Genomic DNA, 21,452 nt, shown 5'->3' with positions numbered 1-21,452 from the left:
TACAAATGCATGTGACAATAATAAATCAAATCAAATCAAGGTTGTGTTTTGAGGCATGTAGCCAGCAATGGCTGGTGCAGGGCACCTAGATGGTTGAGTTGCTGGAGTCCTGAAGCCCATGAACAAATTTAGTCCACACTGTCTGTTTTCTTCATTCACGGCAGTCTCTAATCCAGTTTGCTAACTCCATGCCCTTTCATTTTCTTTGGTAGTCTCCTGCGTGGTTCTGTATCAAGTGATGTCGGAATGTGCGATCCATTACAATTTCCCTTTTTCAACACAGCTGTAATCTTCTCAAAGGCAGATTCACCAAGCACAATCTTTCTTTCTGAAACTCATTTTGACTTCTGCTAATTATTTTTGCTCCCTCTATATATTTAGTAATTTCCACCCTTAATTAAAGATGCTAACATTTTCCATCCCACGGATGTTAACCCAGGCTTATCCAACCTTCTCATGTTGAAAGGGAGGATGAGGGGGTGAGAGTGGGGCGTGGGGTTCGCATTTGAATTCTTCTCTCACTCAAGGGGCCAATGAACAAGTTTTGGTAAGAAAGGGTTAGACACAATATCCAACATCAGATTCAGAAATAAATCAATGTCAAAGCAATAAATTGATAATTTGAAAAAGGATCATTGATAAAAATGTCCATTAAAAAGTGCCGTGCAGCAGTGTTCACTAATAAAACCTTTTGTGCCCTTTCGTTTCAGGAGCAGAGCTCGAGAGAGACAGGCTAGACCCCAAGTCCTGACCACCAGGAGAAGTGTGGGGACCAGGCCCAAGCTAAGGAATTGGGTTGAACTAGCTGACCTTGCTGACCTCAACAAATTTCATATGAAAACAAGAGTTGGAAGCAGATTGCCTTCCCTCTTCTCCTGGCCAGCTTGCTGGATAGGATTTTGGGGAGGGCAGAGGAGGAAGGCAGGGCGTGTGTGTACCCAGCTCACTCCCAGTCTCAGAATATGGGGCAACAATAGTGGCACAGTGGTTAGCACTGCTGCCTCAAAGTGCCAGGGACCTGGGTTGCATTCCAGTTTTGGCTGGCTGGCTGTCTGTGTGGAGTTTGCGCCTTTTCCCTGTATCTGCATGGGCTTCCTCCAGATGCCCTGGTTTCCTCCCTCAGTCTAAGATGTGCAGGTTAGCTTGATTGGCCATGTTAAATTGTCCCTTCGTGTCAGGGGGATTGGCAGGGTAAATGCATGGATCCATGGGGATAGATAGGGATTGTTGTTAGTATAGGCTCCTGCACTGCAGGGATTGAACGATTCTATGATTCTTGCTTTCACACAATATCATCTGTGGGCTTTCTTAGCCTCCACTCAGAACCTTCCTGAGCTCTTCCCGATTGCTGAAACGCTTATTGTTTCCTGTTTGTGACCCTCCTTGCTACCCCACTCCCGAGCCCATGCTAGCTTCCTTTGCTTGCGATGGCCTGTGGAATGGTTGGCATTATCAGGAAATAGTATGATTTCATCTCATGTTCTCAGCCAGTGCAGAGATGCAGATTTTAATATTTCATTTCAGTTTTAAAAAAAATGCCATATTGCTTTTCCTTATAGCTTCCCTGTCCACTCTGCCATCTTGGCTCTGTGCTCCTTCAGTGCCTAGTCTGAAAAAAAGAAGTGGTTACTCATCTGAGGAGGCTGTGGCAGAATGGAATTATCATTGCACTAGCAATCTAGAGACCCAGCATAATGCTCTAGGGATCTGGGTTCAAATCCCACTGTGGCAGATGTTGAAATGTAAATTCAATAAAAATAAATCTGGAATTAATGAAACCATTGTTGGAAGCACCCATCTCGTTCACTAATAACCTTCAGAGAAGGAAGTCTGCTGTCTGTACCTGGTCTGGCCTATATGTGACCCCAGAACCACAGCGATATGTCTGACTCTGAATGTCTTCTGAAATGGAGGGCAAGTCGGGATGGGCAATAAATACTGGCCCAGCCAACGACACCACATCTTGTAAAAATGAATAAATAAAAAAAAACCTTCACATTACTTACTGATTCTCTCCTGCATTTGCTGCTGTTTGGCTTGCTATCCCTTTTTCTGAAAATGTGCATTACGCTGGTCATTCTCCAGTTCTGTGTACAGCCATTCACAATAAACCTCATCTAAAATTGCTGTGCCCTCGATTATTTCTTCCTTGGGTATTTGGTTTTCCTATAATTCAACTGTGTTCTCTAATAATTTACAATTAATCAATTATGATATCTTTTAGCTATCAACATTTCTACCCAGTGTCTTTCTGTCTTCTGTACACTCTAACTGAATAGTTTTGAGTATACTCTGTAATTGCTGTATACCCTCTTCGAACTCACCACTTCCTCTTAGGAGTTCCACCTCATATTCTCTAATCCTCTTTGTACAACCTTGATGTTTTGCCTCATTGCCAATGTAATAGATCGGGGATGATGTGATGTGGCTTGAATCGACAATTGACTTTTTTGCCAAATGAAAAATAAGATGTATTCAAGTACAGACTAAACTATGATGTGACTGCTCTACTCGACTCTATGATGCCAACTGCAAGTTCCTCCTCGACCCGTGGTCTGCACCCTCCTGGTGATTGGCTCAGCTTCCTGCCGGGATGATCCGTAGGGTCCTCACCAAACATGTGGCTGTTGGAAAATGTCTCCCCCATTAAAGGGCCATGCTACTATATTCTTTTCGCTGGTATGTTTGTGACATAACTTGGAATCCTCATTTACAATTTCTTCAGATTTTCTCTTCTTGGTTCTTGGAGAGTTGCAGAGTTGGAGAAAGTTACAGTGATTGGGAGAGGAAAAGCTATGAAGAAACTTGTGAATTTTAAAGCTGATGTGTCAGTGCACAGGGAGACTGTCGATCATTATGATTCAATGGTTGGGGGCAACACGGTGGCACAATGGTAAGCACTGCTGCCTCACGGTGCCAGGGACTTGTGTTGGATCCCTGGCTTGGGTTACTGCCTGCGTGGGTTTCCTCTAGATGCTCCAGTTTCCTCTCACATTCTGAAAATCATTGATCTGAACAGGTGCCGGAGTGTGACGACTAGGGGAGTTTCACAGTAACTTCATTGCAGTGTTAATGTAAACCTTACTTGTGATTAATAAATAAATAAACTTTGAGTTAAATGACAATTTTTTTGAATGTTAGTTTAGGTCTTGGCCCCAGTTTCGGTACTTGGTTCGAAGACTGTCATAAATCTAATCCTGCAGCACTCATGACTTGTTATCTCATTTCTCTTTAACTTTGACAGGGAAATGAGAGAAAGGTGTCTACTATCTCGGGTTTAACATGTTTTGGCACTGGAATCATTTGTTAAGTGGAATCTAAATTGGTTACACTCAATGTTCGATAATGATGTTTTGATGTCAATGTTGCACTTTATAGGTAATCTGAGGAGGTTCTTTCTATTCCCTATGTTTGTTAATGAAGTAATTCTCACACATACTGGAGTACAAGTCTGAGTTCAATCAGGAGGAGTCGAAAACATCTTTGCCAACAAATACTGTACAAGAGATTTCTTGGCAGTTAACTATTATTTGCTTCACAAATTGAATTAAATGCAGTGGAATCCTGTTCTTTGCAATAAATTGGAATGCACGACCTGAAAAATAATAACTAAATCATAGTGTTATGTTGATTCTGTCAAGAACAAGCTAAGATTTGATAAAAGATGGGGGAGTAGCCATGAGGGGTGAGATCAGGTTGCCAATCCTCCCCCATTGCCTGGGGCACTGCAAAGATGGGAGGTTAATCTGATCGACACTGCTGCTAGCAACCCGAAATAAAAGTAGAACTGGCACTTCGCTTTCGCAACTCGCACTCGTGTTTTGTGCCCGCGTATTTGCTTCGTCTGCTCGTGGGTGGCCTCCTGCCTCTTGGAGCATCTTGCAAAGCACCTACTGGCATTAAGCTGCGAGCCAAGATTCTCAGCCACAGGGGATGCAGCCTTGAGAAGAAAAATGCAATACCGCCTTCAAACTGCGAGCAAGTATCACGTGATCAAGTCTCACTCGGTCAAATGCCGCATGGTCAAACGCTACACGTACCCAGTGGTCTGCGCAAACATCTTTGAAATCTAAAAATCATACTTGCCCCCTAATTAAGTTATGAAAAATGTATGAAATTGTTAAGGGTTTAGACCTTGCCAAACTCAAATACTGTATTTCCAATTTCCTTAAATCTATCTAGGAAAATTGTATTTTCTTCATAAATAGGAAGCACAGTCTATATTTAATTCATGTCAGAAAATAATTATGCTTATCTACTTTTCTGATTAGATGAGGCCTGAAGAAAAGAATTCTTTTTCCAACCATCCTTTTTCACGATCAAGTCCAATTCATAAATGTAAATTCAATTACCTGAATGAACGACTAAGAGATAATTGACTGAAAGATGTCCTCAATTTTTGATTGAAGGATACTTCAGTAGCACTTTGATGAGTGATTCAAAGTTCCACTCCAGCTTATAGGAATGATCTTTGTTCAAGTTTATTCCACTTACTCTTTCCGACAATCGCCATTGCGACTCAGGACCCTTCATCCAGCCTTCCCGACTTTTAAAAGGAACCCACTTTATCAGAAAGGCACTTTAAGCTCCCCAGTATCCCTACATTTCACAGCCTTGCTCTCAGTATATCCATTCCTGAATCCACCTCCATGTTAACTTAAATTCCTGCATCCCAGTCCAATGTTCCAGCACCTCAGTCAGGCCCTGTAACTCTTCACTGCCACATCCGTGTCTGACACTCCCAACCTGTACAGGGTTGCTACAATGCTGATTGACCACTCTTCCTCATGTATATCACCATCATTTTTGGATTTAGTTGGATACCACTATCGCTCCACATTTATCTGGGAACAGGCACCAATAATGCACTGGTTGGCTAGTACAAGTGACTGGCTTCTTCTATGGCTGACCAGTCCTGGAGTGGGACTCAACCTTTTTTTTAACTGCTCATAGGATGGGAATGTCACTGTCAAGGCCAGTATTTGCTGCCCATCCCTAATTGCCCCTTGAACTGAATGGCTTGCTAGGCCATTTCAGAGGGCAGTTAAGAGTCAAGCACTTTGCTGTGAGCCTGGAGTCACATGTAGGCCAAGGATAATAGATTTCCTTCCCTGAAGGACATTAGTGAACCAGATGGGTTTTTATGACAATCAACAATGGTTTAATTCATTCAATTCCAGATTTTTTTTTACTGAATTTGAATTTCACCATCTGCTGTGATGGGACTCGAACCTAAGTTCTCAGAGCATTACCCTAGGTCTCTGGATTACTAAAACAGTGACAATACCATCACACCACCGTTGCCCTGGAGCATTCTGACTCAGAGGCAAGAGTGCTGCCACCAGAACCATGGGTGGATTTCTAATACTTCAAAACCTGAGACAGCCAATTCCACACTTCTTATGGCCTATTTCTATGTCCAGAATTACTACGCCCCCCACTGCCCCCCTCCACCCTCCCCACCCCTCGCTCCCTACAAAGCACCTTCACAAATTCTGGCACACACAAGACCACATGATACTTTCAAACTTGGAGGCATCATTCCTCAATGTTGTACACATTTCGTGGATATTTTAAGAATTTTTCTGTACTGTTTTCCTTCCCTCCCCTTCATCAAGAACTCTTTCTTTCATGCTGTACATCACAACACTAGCAGTCTCCAGGATATCTGTGCTTCCCTAATTCTAAGATTGTAAGCATCTCTTAAATTGGTAGCCAGGCCTTCAGCTGCCTTGCTCCTAAACTTGGAAACTCCTCACCACGAAACCTCCTTAAAGATGCTCCTTGCGACCTACCTCTCTGGCTAAGCTTTTGTCCCCTGCCCACATAAACAAAGAACAATACAGCACAAGAACAGGCCCTTTGGCCCTCCAAGCCTGCACTGATCATGTATTCTTAACTAGACATCCGTTTGTATCTCTCTATTCCCTGTCTGTTCATGTGCTTTCTAGATAACTCTTAAATGATCCTAGTGTGGCTGCCTCAACCACCTTGCTTGCTAGTGCATTCTAGGCCCCCACTACCCTCTGTATCAAAAACGTCCCCCGCATATCTGCATTGAACATTGCCCCCTTATCTTGAACTTGTGACCCCCTCGTGTTTGTCATTTCTGACCTGGGAAAAAGCTTCCAACTGTTCACCCTATCCATGCCCTTCATAGTTCTATAAATTTCTATTAGGTCACCCCTTAATCTCCATCTTTCCAAGGACAACAACCCTAGTTTACTCAATCTCACCTCAGAGCTAATACCCTCTGTACCAGGCAACACCCTGGTAAACCTTTTCTGCACTCTCTCCAAAAACTCTGCGTCCTTCTGGTAGTGTGGCGACCAGAAGTGGACGCAGTATTTCAAATGTGGCCTAACCAATGTTCTGTATAACTGCAACATCATATACCAACTTTTATACTCTATGCCCCGTCCAATAAAGGTTCCCCTCACCATCACTCAGCTTATCTCAGCCAGTATCTCTCAGCTTTTCTCTTCCTGCCTCTAGGTGGACTCTCTTCCGCACCCCTCCCCTTCTCATTTCTTTTCCCTGTTCCATCTCTCCAAGGAAAAAATAAGCTCTTTGGAATAGATTTGGAATAGATCCAAACCTAACACAATAAATGTTCCAAAGTTTAGAGTCTGGCTTGTTGGGAAGTTGTTTGGGAAGAAAAACAAATTCATATTTACTGCTATAGCCTGTGGGAAGGCTATTTTTGAACTGTTTGTACACAATTACTTGACAGATGCATGCTGGTAGAGTGCATGGACTATGGCATTCCAGAAACTGGCATTGTGCAAATCCTTTTCAAACGACTATGTGATAATTGTGGGAAGAATATCACATCAGTTGTATGCTTCTGTTATAAAGCAGAGGTTGCTTCCCCCTCCGAGAACAAACACTGAAACACCCAAAGAGTAGCACCTCACCCTAGAATCTGTAAAAAGTGTGTGTGAAGTGGTGTGACCACTTCACACATACTTCTCGTGGTTAAATACAAAATAAGTCTCTCTAAAATCACCACAATTTATTTATCTGTGACTAAATTAACTAAACCATGAATAAACTGAATAAATCTCTTCTATTAACTATTCCTGAATAAGACAAGATTCTAACAATATGCTGTTCCAATTCCCACTCATTAACAAAAAAATAGAATTTAGTCACTGTCTAAATTACAACCAGGTTTTGTGTCTTTTGGAATAACCTGAACCTTCCTTGTTGATTCTTCCGTCTGGAACTTCTTTCTTGTTTGGTATCTTTGCCATCTAGATGGCACTTTCTTTAAGATATAGATGAAACAACGAGAGCCAGCGATTCTTTTTCTCTTGAGAGCTGTGAGCTGTTATCTTTGGCAGGCAGCAGTTGCTCTCTCTTTTTGTCCCACTGCCCCTTTCTTTTATATGTGATGACATATCAATATTTCCCACAACAGGATTGGTCCTAGGTTGTCAAAACCGTCAGATTTAAATTTAATAGGTTCTTAGTATCTAAGTGTCTGATTCAAATTGATTGGCTAAATTCAAAAGCTTGCTGCTCTGGTAAAAACTGCTGCTCAGCCTTTCGATGCAAGTGTTTCATTTTGGGGCTCCCTATGTACTTGCATTTTTTAAACTCTCTAAGCACAGAAAAACACCACCTTTTAAAGGGACTATGGCAATGTTTTCTCCTGAGGATTTTACAATTTTACCAACACCAATCTACAATTACTCTACCCAACTTTGCAACACTTCCCTGAGAGACCCTGGCCTCTGAATAACAACATTGATGAAACTATTCAAAAAAAGCAAAGTGAATGTTAAGCTATGACATGATTGAACTTATGTTTAAAACTTATTTTCCACACCATATATTGAAAAATCCAAACATTTTCAGAAGCATTTTGACACTTTGAATGGGTCTCCTTTCCCCTTTGTCTTATCTGGTCGTTTTGCTGAATGCTTAAGTAACAACCCTTGTATGAGCAGTCAACCCAATGATCTGCTAGCTGCAAGGGAAAATTTCCACAAGCAAGCACATACTTCCTGTGAACTGAAACATCGCCTTCTGTAGAACGGAATCTGGTAGGTGGAGTGAAAAGTGAATTCTTATCTTGCTTGTAAGTGATGAATCTACATTGCAAACACAGATTCACAACTTGTTGTTTGTTTATGAAGCCTCGTGTTGTAGATCAGGAGCTCATTAGAGCAACTGCCCAATTTTCAATTCCAGTGGCATTGAAGTAAATACATATCAGGGAATGAATAGATATATGAATGTAGGAATTAGGAGTGGGAGTGGGCAGTTCAGCTCTTTGAGCTTGCTCCACCATTTAACATGATCATGGCTGATCATACCCAGGTCTCAATTCCACTTTCCTGCCTGCTCCATGTAGCCCCTTTATCCCTCTTCTCAGCAGAAACATATCTATCTCTTTCTTGAATCTGTTGACTGATTCTGCCTCCACTGCACTATGAGGCAGTGAGTTCCATAGATTCACAACCCTCTGAGAGAAATAATTTCTCCTCATCTCAGTTTCAAACCTACCTTCTCACACTATATCAATGACCTGTTGTTCTGGCAACCAATTGCAGAGCTTAGCTTTATGCCCAGGGTGAAAAGTCATAGATCCACCCATTAACTCTGAATCTCTCTGACTGATGAACAAGTGACACTTTGACACACTGTACATTAGAGGTATTGACCATGAACTGGCTTACCATGAGAACAGCAGAAGCAAAAGTAAAAACAACCCTGTGTCTTTCACTTAAATATAGAATCTGTGTGAGGAGAATAACATATCTTGAAGTCTTTATTGGCCAGGGGCTGCATCACTTGGGCTCAGCAAACATCAAGACATTGGGTTTAGGTGTGTGCATCTAGTGAAAATCATCTAATTGTATTTCACTTAAATGAATAAAAGTAAATCAAATGGTTTCAGCTGTATTCCCTGAACCACTCATTAAGCTTGTTACTAAGCCAATTGATCCAAATACTTTCCTGTCCAAGCCATAATACAGTTGGCGTGGGCAAACAGGTGGGAAGCAAACTGCTAAAATAAAAGGGGAAGGAATGGGGAGGCTATGTCTTTAAGATAATGCCCTATTCACATTGGGAGGGCAACCAACCCCCCACCTCCCAGGGTTCCCAAGATGATATCCCTCCTTTGTTTCTCCCCATTGAGCTTACCCATGGTACATAGGCTGACACATCACAACTAGGTACCTCAACTGGAAGGAATCTCATTCCCTCAACTTGTCTTTGATGTGCAACTATATATGGCAAACCATGCAGGTCCATGCTCAATATCTTCACAGCAGCTGCCAGTGTTCAAAGACTTCATGTGATACTGCTCACTGTTACAGTTCAGGTCAGAAATATAAAGTGTTTTATGGAGCCTGCCTGGATCATCAGTTTTGCATTTTGAATTTGGCTGGGATAAGCATGAGATGCTTCACTTCAGGTATGATTCAAATAACCCTCTAGGGAGCTTTTATCAAACAAAGTTTAATTAAGAATATAGTTAACATGTATAGAAAGAAAAATTAGCAATAACTTTTATCAATTACGAACAAAACAAAACAACTATGATAATACATAACACTTAACAAATATATCTAAGATGTTCCAATCAAAACCTTCCATAGACAAAACCCTTTAAACAAGTTCAACATAGCAAAGTCTAATGCTCATATGATACTGGAATTGAGTCCTTTGGATGAACTCTATAGTTTTCTTAAAAGACTTGGAAAAGTTTGAAGTTAGAACAGCTTCCCAGAACCCATGTAGATTCTGGTCAAGCCATCAATAGCAGATTTTTTACTGCAGGGAGGTTCCTTTCAGCTAATCTTCAGAACCTCCAAAGTCCAGAGAGAGAGAGACTGCATTCAGTCTGATGTCCACTCTCTTCTAAACCAGAATGCTGTTGCCAACCAAAAACAGAGAATGAAATCCTAGGAAAAAACCTGACCAGAACCCGTGACCTTCCTCCTAACAATGCAGGGCCATAAAAGCCCATCTCTGAGTAAACATAAACAACTCCCATTTAAATCATTTAAGGAGCAATAAAAAGACTTATCGTAGACAGTCCAGCAACAATGACGTCTGCTAAGGCTGTGAGCTCAGAGATCACGATTTCAAAAAAAAAATCTCTTGAAGGTACACTTGCACCCTCATTTTTCTTGGCACCCGCCCTTGTCAGAGACTGAAGTATTTGTTGGAGCACAGGCTAAGATTTGGCATGATTGTGCAATCTCTCCATCATGAAGGCACAGATATATGATTGAGGAGAGAAGGAAGAAGGAGGAGGAAGAAAAAGGGAAGGGAGGGGACAACGCCTTTCTTCCCTTGCTTCTGATTGCAGTGAACAGTACTCTGATTCCCCATTCGCCAAATGACCCATACCTTCATTACTTTTTGTTACTGAAGATGACAGTGATATTGCATGAAGCTGACCTTTCTCTGCAGCCCAGTTATCACTGCAACACTGCATTCCGCACTCTCTCCTTTCCTTCTCTATGAACGGCATGTTTTGTCTACATAGTTCTCAAGAAACAATACTTTTCACTGTTGGCTAATACATGTGACAATAATAAATCAAATCAAACCAAAAAAACCTCTTGACCAAAATATAACCTACCACAAAACAAACATTTCAAACAAAATTGATAACTCAAATAATCCAATGTTTCAAAACATCAGTCAACTCATCATTCTTGTCCATCCCTTTAGTGCCTTTTGTTACTTGGCTTTTAGTTTAAACACCTTCCAAGTATTCCAGTTTAATGAGACAAACAAGGACAGTAATTTGCCTATTTCTTTATATAACACTTCTGGTACCAACTCAAACATAAACAGTTGCAACTCTAACTCTTTACTGAACTTTAACTAACTGAACATCAACTCTCAACTGAACTTTAACTCTTAACTGTATATTAACTTGAATTGAACATCAACTTTAACTATTTCACTGAAAATAGATTCTATTGAATTTAAGAACACCTGGCCAAAAATATTCTCGATGCAGAATCTATCTTCTCCTTCTCTGAAGTATCCTGCAGGGTATAGGTCTTCTTACGATGGTTGGTCTCTTCCAAGTTATCCCTGTCAAACAAAGGCTGCACATGCCTTTTATCCACAATCCTCCACTTGTTTCCGGAAGATTATCCCGCCAACTGTGTAACCAAAAACTGATCAGTAAAATTAATTTTGAGTGATGCCGTTATGCTTAGTTCATTTGACATGTACCAGAAATAACAGACATATAAATCAAAGCTACAATATCTGGATCAAATGTAAACAACTTCCTTTATTTGGCCAACATAGGATGCTTCATGTCATAGCTCCCAGACTAGAACTGTACCCATAGCAACTTTGTGACCTGCACCTGGTTTTAACTATAAGTTGACATAAAATCCCAGCATGCTTAATTCTCAGCCAGAAAAGTCATTTTAAAGCCACTATTTCCATTATTGCTGTTAAATTATTGTAGCTGCTCTTTCTCCGTCCACGCTTTCTTCCATGTGCCTTTACCTATCTTGTGCTTCTACTCAGTGTTGAACAAATGATCGCAGCATGACTAATGGAAGGCAACTGACTTTCACTAAGGGAAACTACATGTTGTTGTGTAACACTATCTCAATCATCTCCAACTCTAGACAGTCCAGATTTGAACTCCACCGTCTTGGCATGGACAAAGCAATATGGCCATGTGTCTGACAGGCAATGGCAAGGGTGCTGACAAAATAGCTGTGGCAGGATAAAAGCTATCATTTAGAGCGAACAGCAAGTATGCGCTCCAAAATGCTGCTGCCACTCCCTAGAATGAACCACAGTAACCCTGACAAAGTGTTGAAGGACAAATTACTGGGGCTTTCATGATATCCTGTAAAACCCCTTTGCACACCTATCTGCAACTATGAGGGCAGCAGCCTAAAGCTGCAAGTTGACATTGCATGACAACTGTCCGAGCTTCTGCAGCAACAACCAAATGTGGGGTGGCTTCTGCTTGTGTTGAAATGGAAACTGAAACATCAACCATCAGATACAGCATCATGGATGACTCCTTAAATGTTCTCATGGAGCTATCTTCCTCTCTCCTGCTGAACAGGATGGACTGAAGGGTCTGTGCAAAGCTCGGCGTCAAGTGGGTGCTGGATTCTTCATGCTCATACACATCTTATGGCACATCAGCAAACATTCCATACCTATCAGCATTCTGTTGTGCAAAACTTTATGAATGCTGGAAACCAGACTTTGAAATGATAAATTCTGAGATCAGGCAGCAACCATGCAGAGAGGATCAAGGATAATGTTTCAGGATGATGGCCTTATTTCATTCAACAATTCTTTTTTTATATATATTCATTCATGGGACATGGGTGTCATTGGCTGGCCAGCATTTGTTGCCCATCCCTAGTTGCCCAAGAGCAGTTGAGAGTCAACCACATTGCTGTGGCCCTGGAGTCACATGTAGGCCAGACCAGATAAGGATGGCAGATTTCCTTCCCGAAAGGACATTAGTGAACCAGATGGGTTTTTACAGCAATTGACATGGTTTCGTGGTCGTCAGTAGATTCTTAATGTCAGATATTAGTTTTATGGAATTCAAATTGCACCATCTGCTATAGTGGGATTTGAACTCGGGTCCCAAGAATATTAACTGAGTTTCTGGATTTATAGTCTAGCAATAATACCACTCGACCATCACCTCCCATATAATTCTGATGGAAGGCCACTGACTGGAAATGTTAACTCTTCAAGAGAACATAGACAGGCTGATGATATGGGTAGACATGTGGCAAATGAAATTTGATGCTGGCAAGTGGAAACTGATGTATTTTCTCAAGAAGAATGAAAAGAGGCAAATAGTAACACAATTCTAAAATCATTGAAGGTAACAGGGTAGATTGATAAAATGGTTAATAAGGTATACATGGTCTTGGCTTTTATAATTTTGACTTGATTTATTATTGTCACATGTGTTGATATACATTGTAAAATATTTTTCTTGCATGCTATACAGCTAAAACATACCATTCATAGAGTATAGAGGGGACAAGGAAAGGAGAGTGTGCAGAATATAATATTACAGCCATAGCTAGGGCATAGAGAAAGAGCAACTTAATATATGATAGGGCCATTCAAAAGTTTGATGGCAGCAGAGAAGCTGTTCTTTAGTCTGTTGCTACACAACTTTTGTTTCATGTTCCTGACAGACAAAGGTGGGAGAGAGAATGTCTGGGGTGCATGGGGTCCTTGATTATGCTGGCTGCTTTTCCAAGGCAGCTGAAGTGTAGACAGAGTTAATGGATTGGAGGCTGGTTTGCATGATGGGCTGGGCTTCATTCACAATCGACTGTAGTTATAAATAGATGCATCGAGCACAAAAGTTATGGTGAACCTCTTAAAAGCATTGGTTCAGTCTCAAGTGGAGTTTTGTTTCTAGTTCTGGGTATTTAACTTAAGAAGGATGTGTAGGCATTCCAAAGGGTGCAGAAAAGATTTACAAGAATGGTTCTAGGGATGAGGAGTTCATCTACTTTGATAGATCGGAAGAGCTGCTGTTTTTCTCCATTGAGAAGAGAATTTTGATAGACGTGTTCAAAGTCATGAGGCATCTGAGCAGGTAGATAGAGAGAAGCTGCTCCCTGTGCTGGAAGCCTTGAGAACCAGGAGACATCAACTGAAGTGAATGGCAAAAAGGCTAACAGAAAAATGCAAAAAAAATCTTTCTACATAGCAAGTGGAGAGGATTCAGAATTCACTCCCTTAGCATGTGTTGGAAGTAAAGTCAATCACAGCTTTCAAAAGAGAATTTCTAAGATTCGACACCCTTTGACTGAAGAAATTCCTCTTTATCTCAGTCCTAATTGGACTGCAAAAAGAAGAAATTTTGCAGGTTTACAGGGAAAGGTAGAGAGTGGGATGAGCTGAATTGTTCTTGCAGACAACCAACAGGGACATGAAGGCTGGATAGCCCCTTTCAGTGCTGTAACCATTCTATAATCCTATGATTCCAGCAAACAATATTAAACAAATATCATTTACAGGTAAGATGGTAAACCACTTCTCAAAAAAATTATTGAAGGGATCTTATGGTGACCTGCATTGATTGTATTCATCAACATTAAATACATATAGGTAGAGGACATTGATGGGATACGTTACATTTGCACGGGGTTGGAGTATATCTTAGATGACAGAATTATCTCAAAACAATGCAGTGAAGCCTCTAGTACTAACTCTTAATGTACAGTATTTTACAACATCTCAGAACTTACAGGATTGCCCAAACATATGATAATTACTTGATCCTGAATCCCTTCTGGAACAGTCCAATTGTATTGTCAGTACTTTATCCTTTAGTTCTACTCACAGATTTAAACAATCAAGCAACAAGTGTACAAGGATTAAATAGTATATTAGCATAATCAAACACAGATGAAACAAACCATTCAACACTATACCTTCTCCCCTTTTTTCCTTAGTATTCAACTTGCATGTTTGCTCTAAGTACAGAAACAACATTCGAGATACAACAGTCCCTTCAATCTGTGATGGAGCAACTGCTGTCCAGAATGCTCAGGCCTCTTTGTCCATAAACCGTTGCACTTGAGCTGGTTGGAAAAAACTGCGTCTGCAACCTTGAATCGGAAGGTGCATTTCTGTATTATCTCTTAAAAAAATTAACAAGGCAAATTTGATTTGGACTGGCATGGTGCTAGAATCCTGAGGGATGACATGGCGGACGTAGAAAAAATGCTTCCTCTTGTGGGAGAATTTACAATTAGGGGGTCACAGTTTAAAAATGAGGAGTCGGTCATTTAAGGTGCAGATGATGAGAACTTTTTTCTCTCGGAGGGCATGAGTCTTTAGAATTCTCTTACTCAAAAGGCAGTCTTTGAATATTTTTAAGGCAGAAGTAGATAGATTCTTGATAAGAAAGAGATGAAAGGTTATTGGGGGTAATGTGATGTCGAAGTTATCATCAGGTCAGCCATTATTTTATTGAATGACAGAGAAGGTTCAAGGAGCCAAGTTTATTGTTATGTGTTGGCTGGATTGCTCTACAGCTTAGATGATTGAATTATCCCATAACAATGCAGTGATGGCTCTAAATCTAATCCTTTATGTACAAAACATTAAGACGTCTCAGAACTTACAGGATTTCCAACACACATGGTCTTTATTATATCCCAGATCCTTTCTGAAACATCCCAGGTTTGATGTCAATAATTTTCTCTCAACTTCCAACCACAGGCTTAAGCAATCTAACAATGGACAAAATCAGTGACTAGACTAACATAGTCAAACACAGATGAAACAAACCACAAACCATTGAACAAGTGAAAAAAAGGTTACTTGAACATATATAAAGTGACACCTACTGCCACAAGAATGAGGTAGTGTCAGGAAATTTATATCTGTAATGATCCTAATTCATATGATCATAAGGTTGTAACTTTTTCCAAGGTTAAATCATCGTCATCTATGCAAAGGCATTCCTTCATTCATAGAATTGAAATCTTTTCAATAATTATGCATGAATTAGTTCTTTGGTTAGGATGCAAAATTTACTTCAATTGCCAATTGCCACAATTGCTGCAACATCTTGTTCACTGGATTCACCATTTCACTGGAATCTCCAACAGAATGTATGTCATTCGATCATCACCTTTTTCTTCAGCCCAATGTATTTTATAACAAATGTTAATGTAGCTTCTGTGAGTGCTCAAATATTGACAGGCCTTTTATTCCAAGAGGATGTGTGAGTATTGCCTTCTTCTCAATTGCTGCTATATCTGGATTTTCCATCCCTTCAGTGATCAAGTAGGTCTTGGCACAGTGGCTAACACTGCTGCCTCACAGCACCAGGGACCCAGGTTCGATTCCCAGCTTGGGTTACTGTCTGTGTGGATTTTGTATATTCTGGCTTTGTCTGTGTGGGTTTCATCTGGGTGCTCCAGTTTCCTCTCATACTCCAAAGATGTGTGAGTTCGGTTGAATGGCCATGCTAAATTCTCCCTCAGTGTACCTGAACAGGCACTGGAGTGCGGTGATGAGGGGATTTTCACAGTAACTTCATGACAATGTTAATGTAAGCCTACATGTGACACTAATAAATAAACTTCAATTATGCCCATGACATGGAAATGTCTCCCAGCAATGCAGGAAATTGTTCCAGATCTGGTAAAGTTAAACTTTTCTCAACCATCTTTGTGGCCAAGTTTATTGTTATGTGTTGGCTGGGTTGCTCTATATTTTTGATGACTGAATTATCGGAGGACAGTCCAACGATGATTCTATTCCTAACTCTTAATGTAAAATACTTCAAGACATATCAAAGCTTACAGAATTTACAACACACATGATCTTTGTTATTTATATTCCAGAAACATCCCCAGTTTGGTGTCAATAATCGACCTCCACCCATGGACTTAAGCAATCCAACAAATGGACAAGAATGAGTGACCAGACAAGCATAATCAAACACAGATGAAACAAACCAGAAAGCATTGAACAATAAAGAATGGCTACTTGAACACCTATAAAGAGACACTGACTACCACAAGAAAGAAGTAGTGTTCGAATATATATAGCTGTAATGTTCTATCTGATGAATAAATCTAACCCAAGTAAATACTGACTTTGGATTATTCCTCTACTAACTTGCTATCAGGAGTATAGCATCCTGGTCAATATTCTTTCTGCTATGGAACAATCCAACATTACCAAGAAAATGATTAATTTGACTGTTGATTATGGGATTCAGCAATGTGTAAAATGACCGATGTTTTTGCTTGCAAAACAAATGTGGACTCCCTTCAAAATAATCTATTGTGTCTGAAATACTTCAGGATGTTTCTGAGATGTGATAAGTACAATATAAGTGCATGTTTAAAAGTTTATTCATTAGTGTCACAAGTAGGCTTATATTAAGACTGCAATGAAGTTACTATGAAAGTCACCTAGTTGCCACAATCTGGTGCCTATTCGGGTACACTGAGGGAGAATTTGGTATGGCCAATGCACCTAACCAGCATGGCTTTCAGACCTATGGGAACTGGGAGGAAATCCACGCAGACGCGGGAAGAATATGCACACGCCACACAGACAGTGACCCAAGCTGGGATTCGAACCCGGGTCCCTTGCATTGTGAGGTAGCAGTGCTGACCACTGGGCCACTGCTCATACGAGCTGCACTTTGCATTTCCTAAGAAGCAAATTACAAATTCATGCTTCACAAAATAACAGCAATTCCATCGTAATCATTCAGAACCTTTCAGCTGAACTAGAATACAGTGTGACCTCAGCTGCTTTGTCACTGAGGGGCAGGTGTGAAACCATGGGTGGGGGATGGGGACGTAATCATCTATTTTATACTTTGTCAAATTTTCTTTTTCACCTTGGGAAATGAGGCATGGGTTGTAAAATAGGAAATCGCCATGCAAGGCAAACGTGAGACCTATCCTTTCTCTTGACAGGGTTGGGTAAAAAAAAGACATCAGAAGGGGAGGGAGTTCAGCCCACCAGTTCACATCATAGAACATAGAACATAGAATGCTACAGCACAAACAGGCCCGTCGACACACAAGTTGCGCCGATCATATCCATACCTACCAGGCCTATCTATAACTCTCAATCCCATGTACTCATCCAGAAGTCTCTTAAAAACCCTCAGTGAGTTCGCCTCTACCACCAACAACGGCAGCCGGTTCCACTCACTCACCACCCTCTGAGTGAAAAACTCACCCTTGACATCTCCTCTGTACCTGGTCCCCAGCACCTTAAACCTGTGTCCCCTTGTAGTGACCATTTCAGCCCTGGGAAATAGCCTCCGAGAATCCACCCTATCTATTCCTCTCAACATTTTATAAACCTCTATCGGGTCGCCTCTCAATCTTCGTTTCTCTGGGGAGAAGAGACCTAGCTTCCTCAACCTATCTTCATAAGGCATGCCTCCCAATCCAGGCAACATCCTGGTAAGTCTCCTCTGCACCCTCTCAATAGCTTCCGCGTCCTTCTTGTAGTGAGGCGACCAGAACTGCGCACAGTACTCCAAGTGGGATCTGACAAGGGTCTTCTAAAGTTGCAGCATTACCTCCCGATTCCTAAACTCAATCCCTCGATTAATGAAGGCTTGCACACCATACTCCTTCTTGACCACATCCTCCACCTGCGAGGCCGATTTATGAGTTGTATGGACCCGAACCCCAAGGTCCTTCTGCTCCTCAAAACTGCTAAGACTCCTACCCTTGATATTGTACTCCTTCATCCCATTGGACCTGCCAAAATGGACCACTACACATTTATCCGTATTGAAGTCCATCTGCCACTTCTCCGCCCAATCTTGCATCCTATCTATGTCTCACTGCAACTTCTGACATCCCTCCAGACTATCCACAACACTGCCAGCCTTCATGTCGTCAGTTCAACTGTAGAGTGGCATTGGCAGATGCTCAGGAAATGTTGCCTCCCTTCCCCGAGTAGGGATAGGGTGTGGCTGGAGACTCACCACTGGGAAATCAAATTTTTTAAAATTTAAATGCAAAAGGCCGCATATCCAGTCGCAAACCAGGATTCTCAGTGAAGTCTGGAGTGGAGTTCAGGAGTTGAGGGTGACATAGTGGTTAGCACTGATGTCCCACAGCGCCAGGGATCCCAGGTTTGATTCCCGGTTTAGGTCATTGTCTGTGCAGAGTCTGCACATGGTCTGTGTGGGTTTCCTCCAGATGTTTCATTTTCCTCCCATAGTCCGAAATTTGTGCTGGTTAGATGCATTGGCCATGCTAAATTCTCCTCAGGGTACCCAGACAGGCGCTGAAGTGTGACGACTAGGGGATTTTCATAGTAACTTCATTGCAGTGTTAACGTAAGCCTACTTGTGACACTAATAAATAAACTTATAGAGCTCTTTTCCATTTCTACTGGTATGATTATCGGCAGTGATAGATATCCCAACATGAAATTAAGGGAAAGATCGTAAAATCATTAAAATTTGAAAGGAAACACTTTGGAGGGAAAAGCACAACAATGTCGTTTGTGATTATCAAGTCATAATGATAATGAACATCTAAATAAAGGTGTTGAAGAAGCTTACTTTAGGTGTTGAAGAAGCTGGGCTATTTAATTTGGCCAAGGCTGCAAATTAACAGTTCACAAGAATGAAGAGCTTGTTGTATGAGGAATGGTTGAGGACTTTGAGTCTGCATTCATTGGAGTTCAGAAGGACGAGGAGGATATTATTGAAACTTACAGGATACTGCAAGGCCTGGATAGAGTGGACATGGAGAGGATGTTTCCACTCGTTGGAAAAACTAGAACCAGAGGGCACAATCTCAGGCTAAAAGGGCGATCCTTTAAAACAGAAATGAGGAGCAATTTCATCAGCCAGAGAGTGGTGAATGTGTGGAACTCTTTGCCGCAGAAGGCTGTGGAGGCCAGGTTATTGAGTGCCTTTAAGACAGAGATAGATAGGTTCTTGATTAATAAGGAGATCGGCGGTTATGGGGACAAGGCTGGAGAATGGGGTTGAGAAAAGTATCAGCCATGATTAAATGGCAGAGCAGACTCGATGGGCCGAGTGGCTTAATTCTGCTCCTATGTCTTATGGCCATATGATCATATAAATTAGCCGATTTCAAATGCTGCCTCTAGAAATCATGGTTGAAGTACATCACCATGTATGATACAGTCTACATTACGATCAACTATGTAAGCAACAGCCACCTCAATCAATGTGGTAAATAAAGAGAGGCAACAGCATCTTCTGTTGGGAGCAAGGTAGTATTGCAGCTGACTGATAGACAGATCAGCAAACCGAGGCTTTGCTGTCTCATTTGTTTTTGTGTCCATCCACACTTCCAACATGTCAGCTCCCTCTCAGTGCTGATGAAACTCTGTCAAGTGCTCCCGCACTGGGGCTCGTTCACCTGTGAAAACGTTATTTCACCAGGAGAGAAAATTAACAGCAGCTCCCTTTTCCTTCACTGATCATTGCTTGTGTCCTTTTTGAACTTAATTTTTGCCAGAAGTCATTGTAATTTGGTGACTATTTGTCACTGTCGCTCTCGACGTGTTCCACTGCTCCGGAAGGTTCCGCCTTCGTGGCAAGTATTTGACATTCAGAAGAGGGGGAGGCTGAGTAATGAGAATTGAATGAAAGAACAGGACAGTCTCCTTTTCCCAGCTATGGCTTTTATGTTCTCGGAACTAACACTATCAACTAATCTGCAATTTGGAATAAAGTATAATTTAACATGATGATTTGAAAGGAAAGGACGAGCTACAGTTCTAAATCTCCCAGCTTAGTTCCAAAATGAGAGTCTGAACGATCCGTTAAAACCTGGCTTATAAAACTGGAAAGAATAAAAATCTAAAATTACCAGTATCATGAATTATACAATATTAAAAACAACATATTACGTGACCGTCCATTCAATTAGCTTTCATTGATCTTTTGGTTTGTATTCATATTGATTTGGATTCAGTTGTTGCTTTTGTACACGCACAAAATGGTAGCGCTGTGAAAATCATTCTTAACAAGTTGCCCTCTCCATTTCTTCATTTCCAAAGTCGGTGATTGGGCGATTATGAAGTGTGTGCTTAACTGGAATTTAGCACAGCGAAATGCGATTCACCGTGTGATAAATCCAACCTGTTTTTACTTTGATAAACTCCCTACTTTTGCGTCCTTCACTTTTTGATATTTTCAGTTTATTAAAACATCATTTTTTTTTGTTGCCTCAGACAGGATATCAGCAATTTACACATCCAGGGAGATATGGCACACGACCAATTTTGGAGGAATCCAAAATATAGGCGGAAACAGAGCAGGGAGGAATTGTCAATACAGCCAGTTATAGACTTCCGAATCTGTTTCTTATCTGGAAGATTGCTCCAAACATTGCAGTGGTGAAAGTGAAGATAGGCTCTGCTCCTTCCATCATTTTCGTTGGCTCCAAATTGACCTATTTGGGCATGAATTAATGTTACTTTGCACAGAGGTTCCTGATTACTGGGTCCCTTTAAAGTGAATGAGTCAATCCGATTAGCTTTCTCATCAACCCTGCCCTGCCTTCGTCATCGACGGTGGAGTATCCTGGCACTGTGGAGTGCTCCATCCAGTGGGCGCACTGAGAACTGACAGAGCTAACTAAACAATGACAGGTGTATTTATTTGTGACAAATATTTATACACGACGCCCTGTTCGAAATCCTTTTCCGTCGGCAATGGGTTTCTGCCGCGAGGGGTAGCCTAGCCAACAGGATGAAGCACAACTCAAATGAGCGTTGCGCTGTCTTTAGCATTTAGAATTCCTTTGTTCAAATCTGCTGCTGCTTCTCAACGCTCGAGTCTTTCACCATATCTTTATGGGGAGTTACTGCACATAAGAACGGAAAGCTCCACAGATGAGTAAAGTTTATGATTGGCACATTCAGTTAATCATCAGTCTTCCACTGAGTTACCTTACAGTGAGTCT

The sequence above is a fragment of the Carcharhinus amblyrhynchos genome, chromosome 14 (assembly GCF_965287045.1).
Source record: "Carcharhinus amblyrhynchos chromosome 14, sCarAmb.v2.hapA, whole genome shotgun sequence".
NCBI classification, from domain to species: Eukaryota; Metazoa; Chordata; class Chondrichthyes; order Carcharhiniformes; family Carcharhinidae; genus Carcharhinus; species Carcharhinus amblyrhynchos.
The sequence above is the reverse complement of the archived record's forward strand: the minus strand, read 5'-3'. Positions refer to the sequence as shown.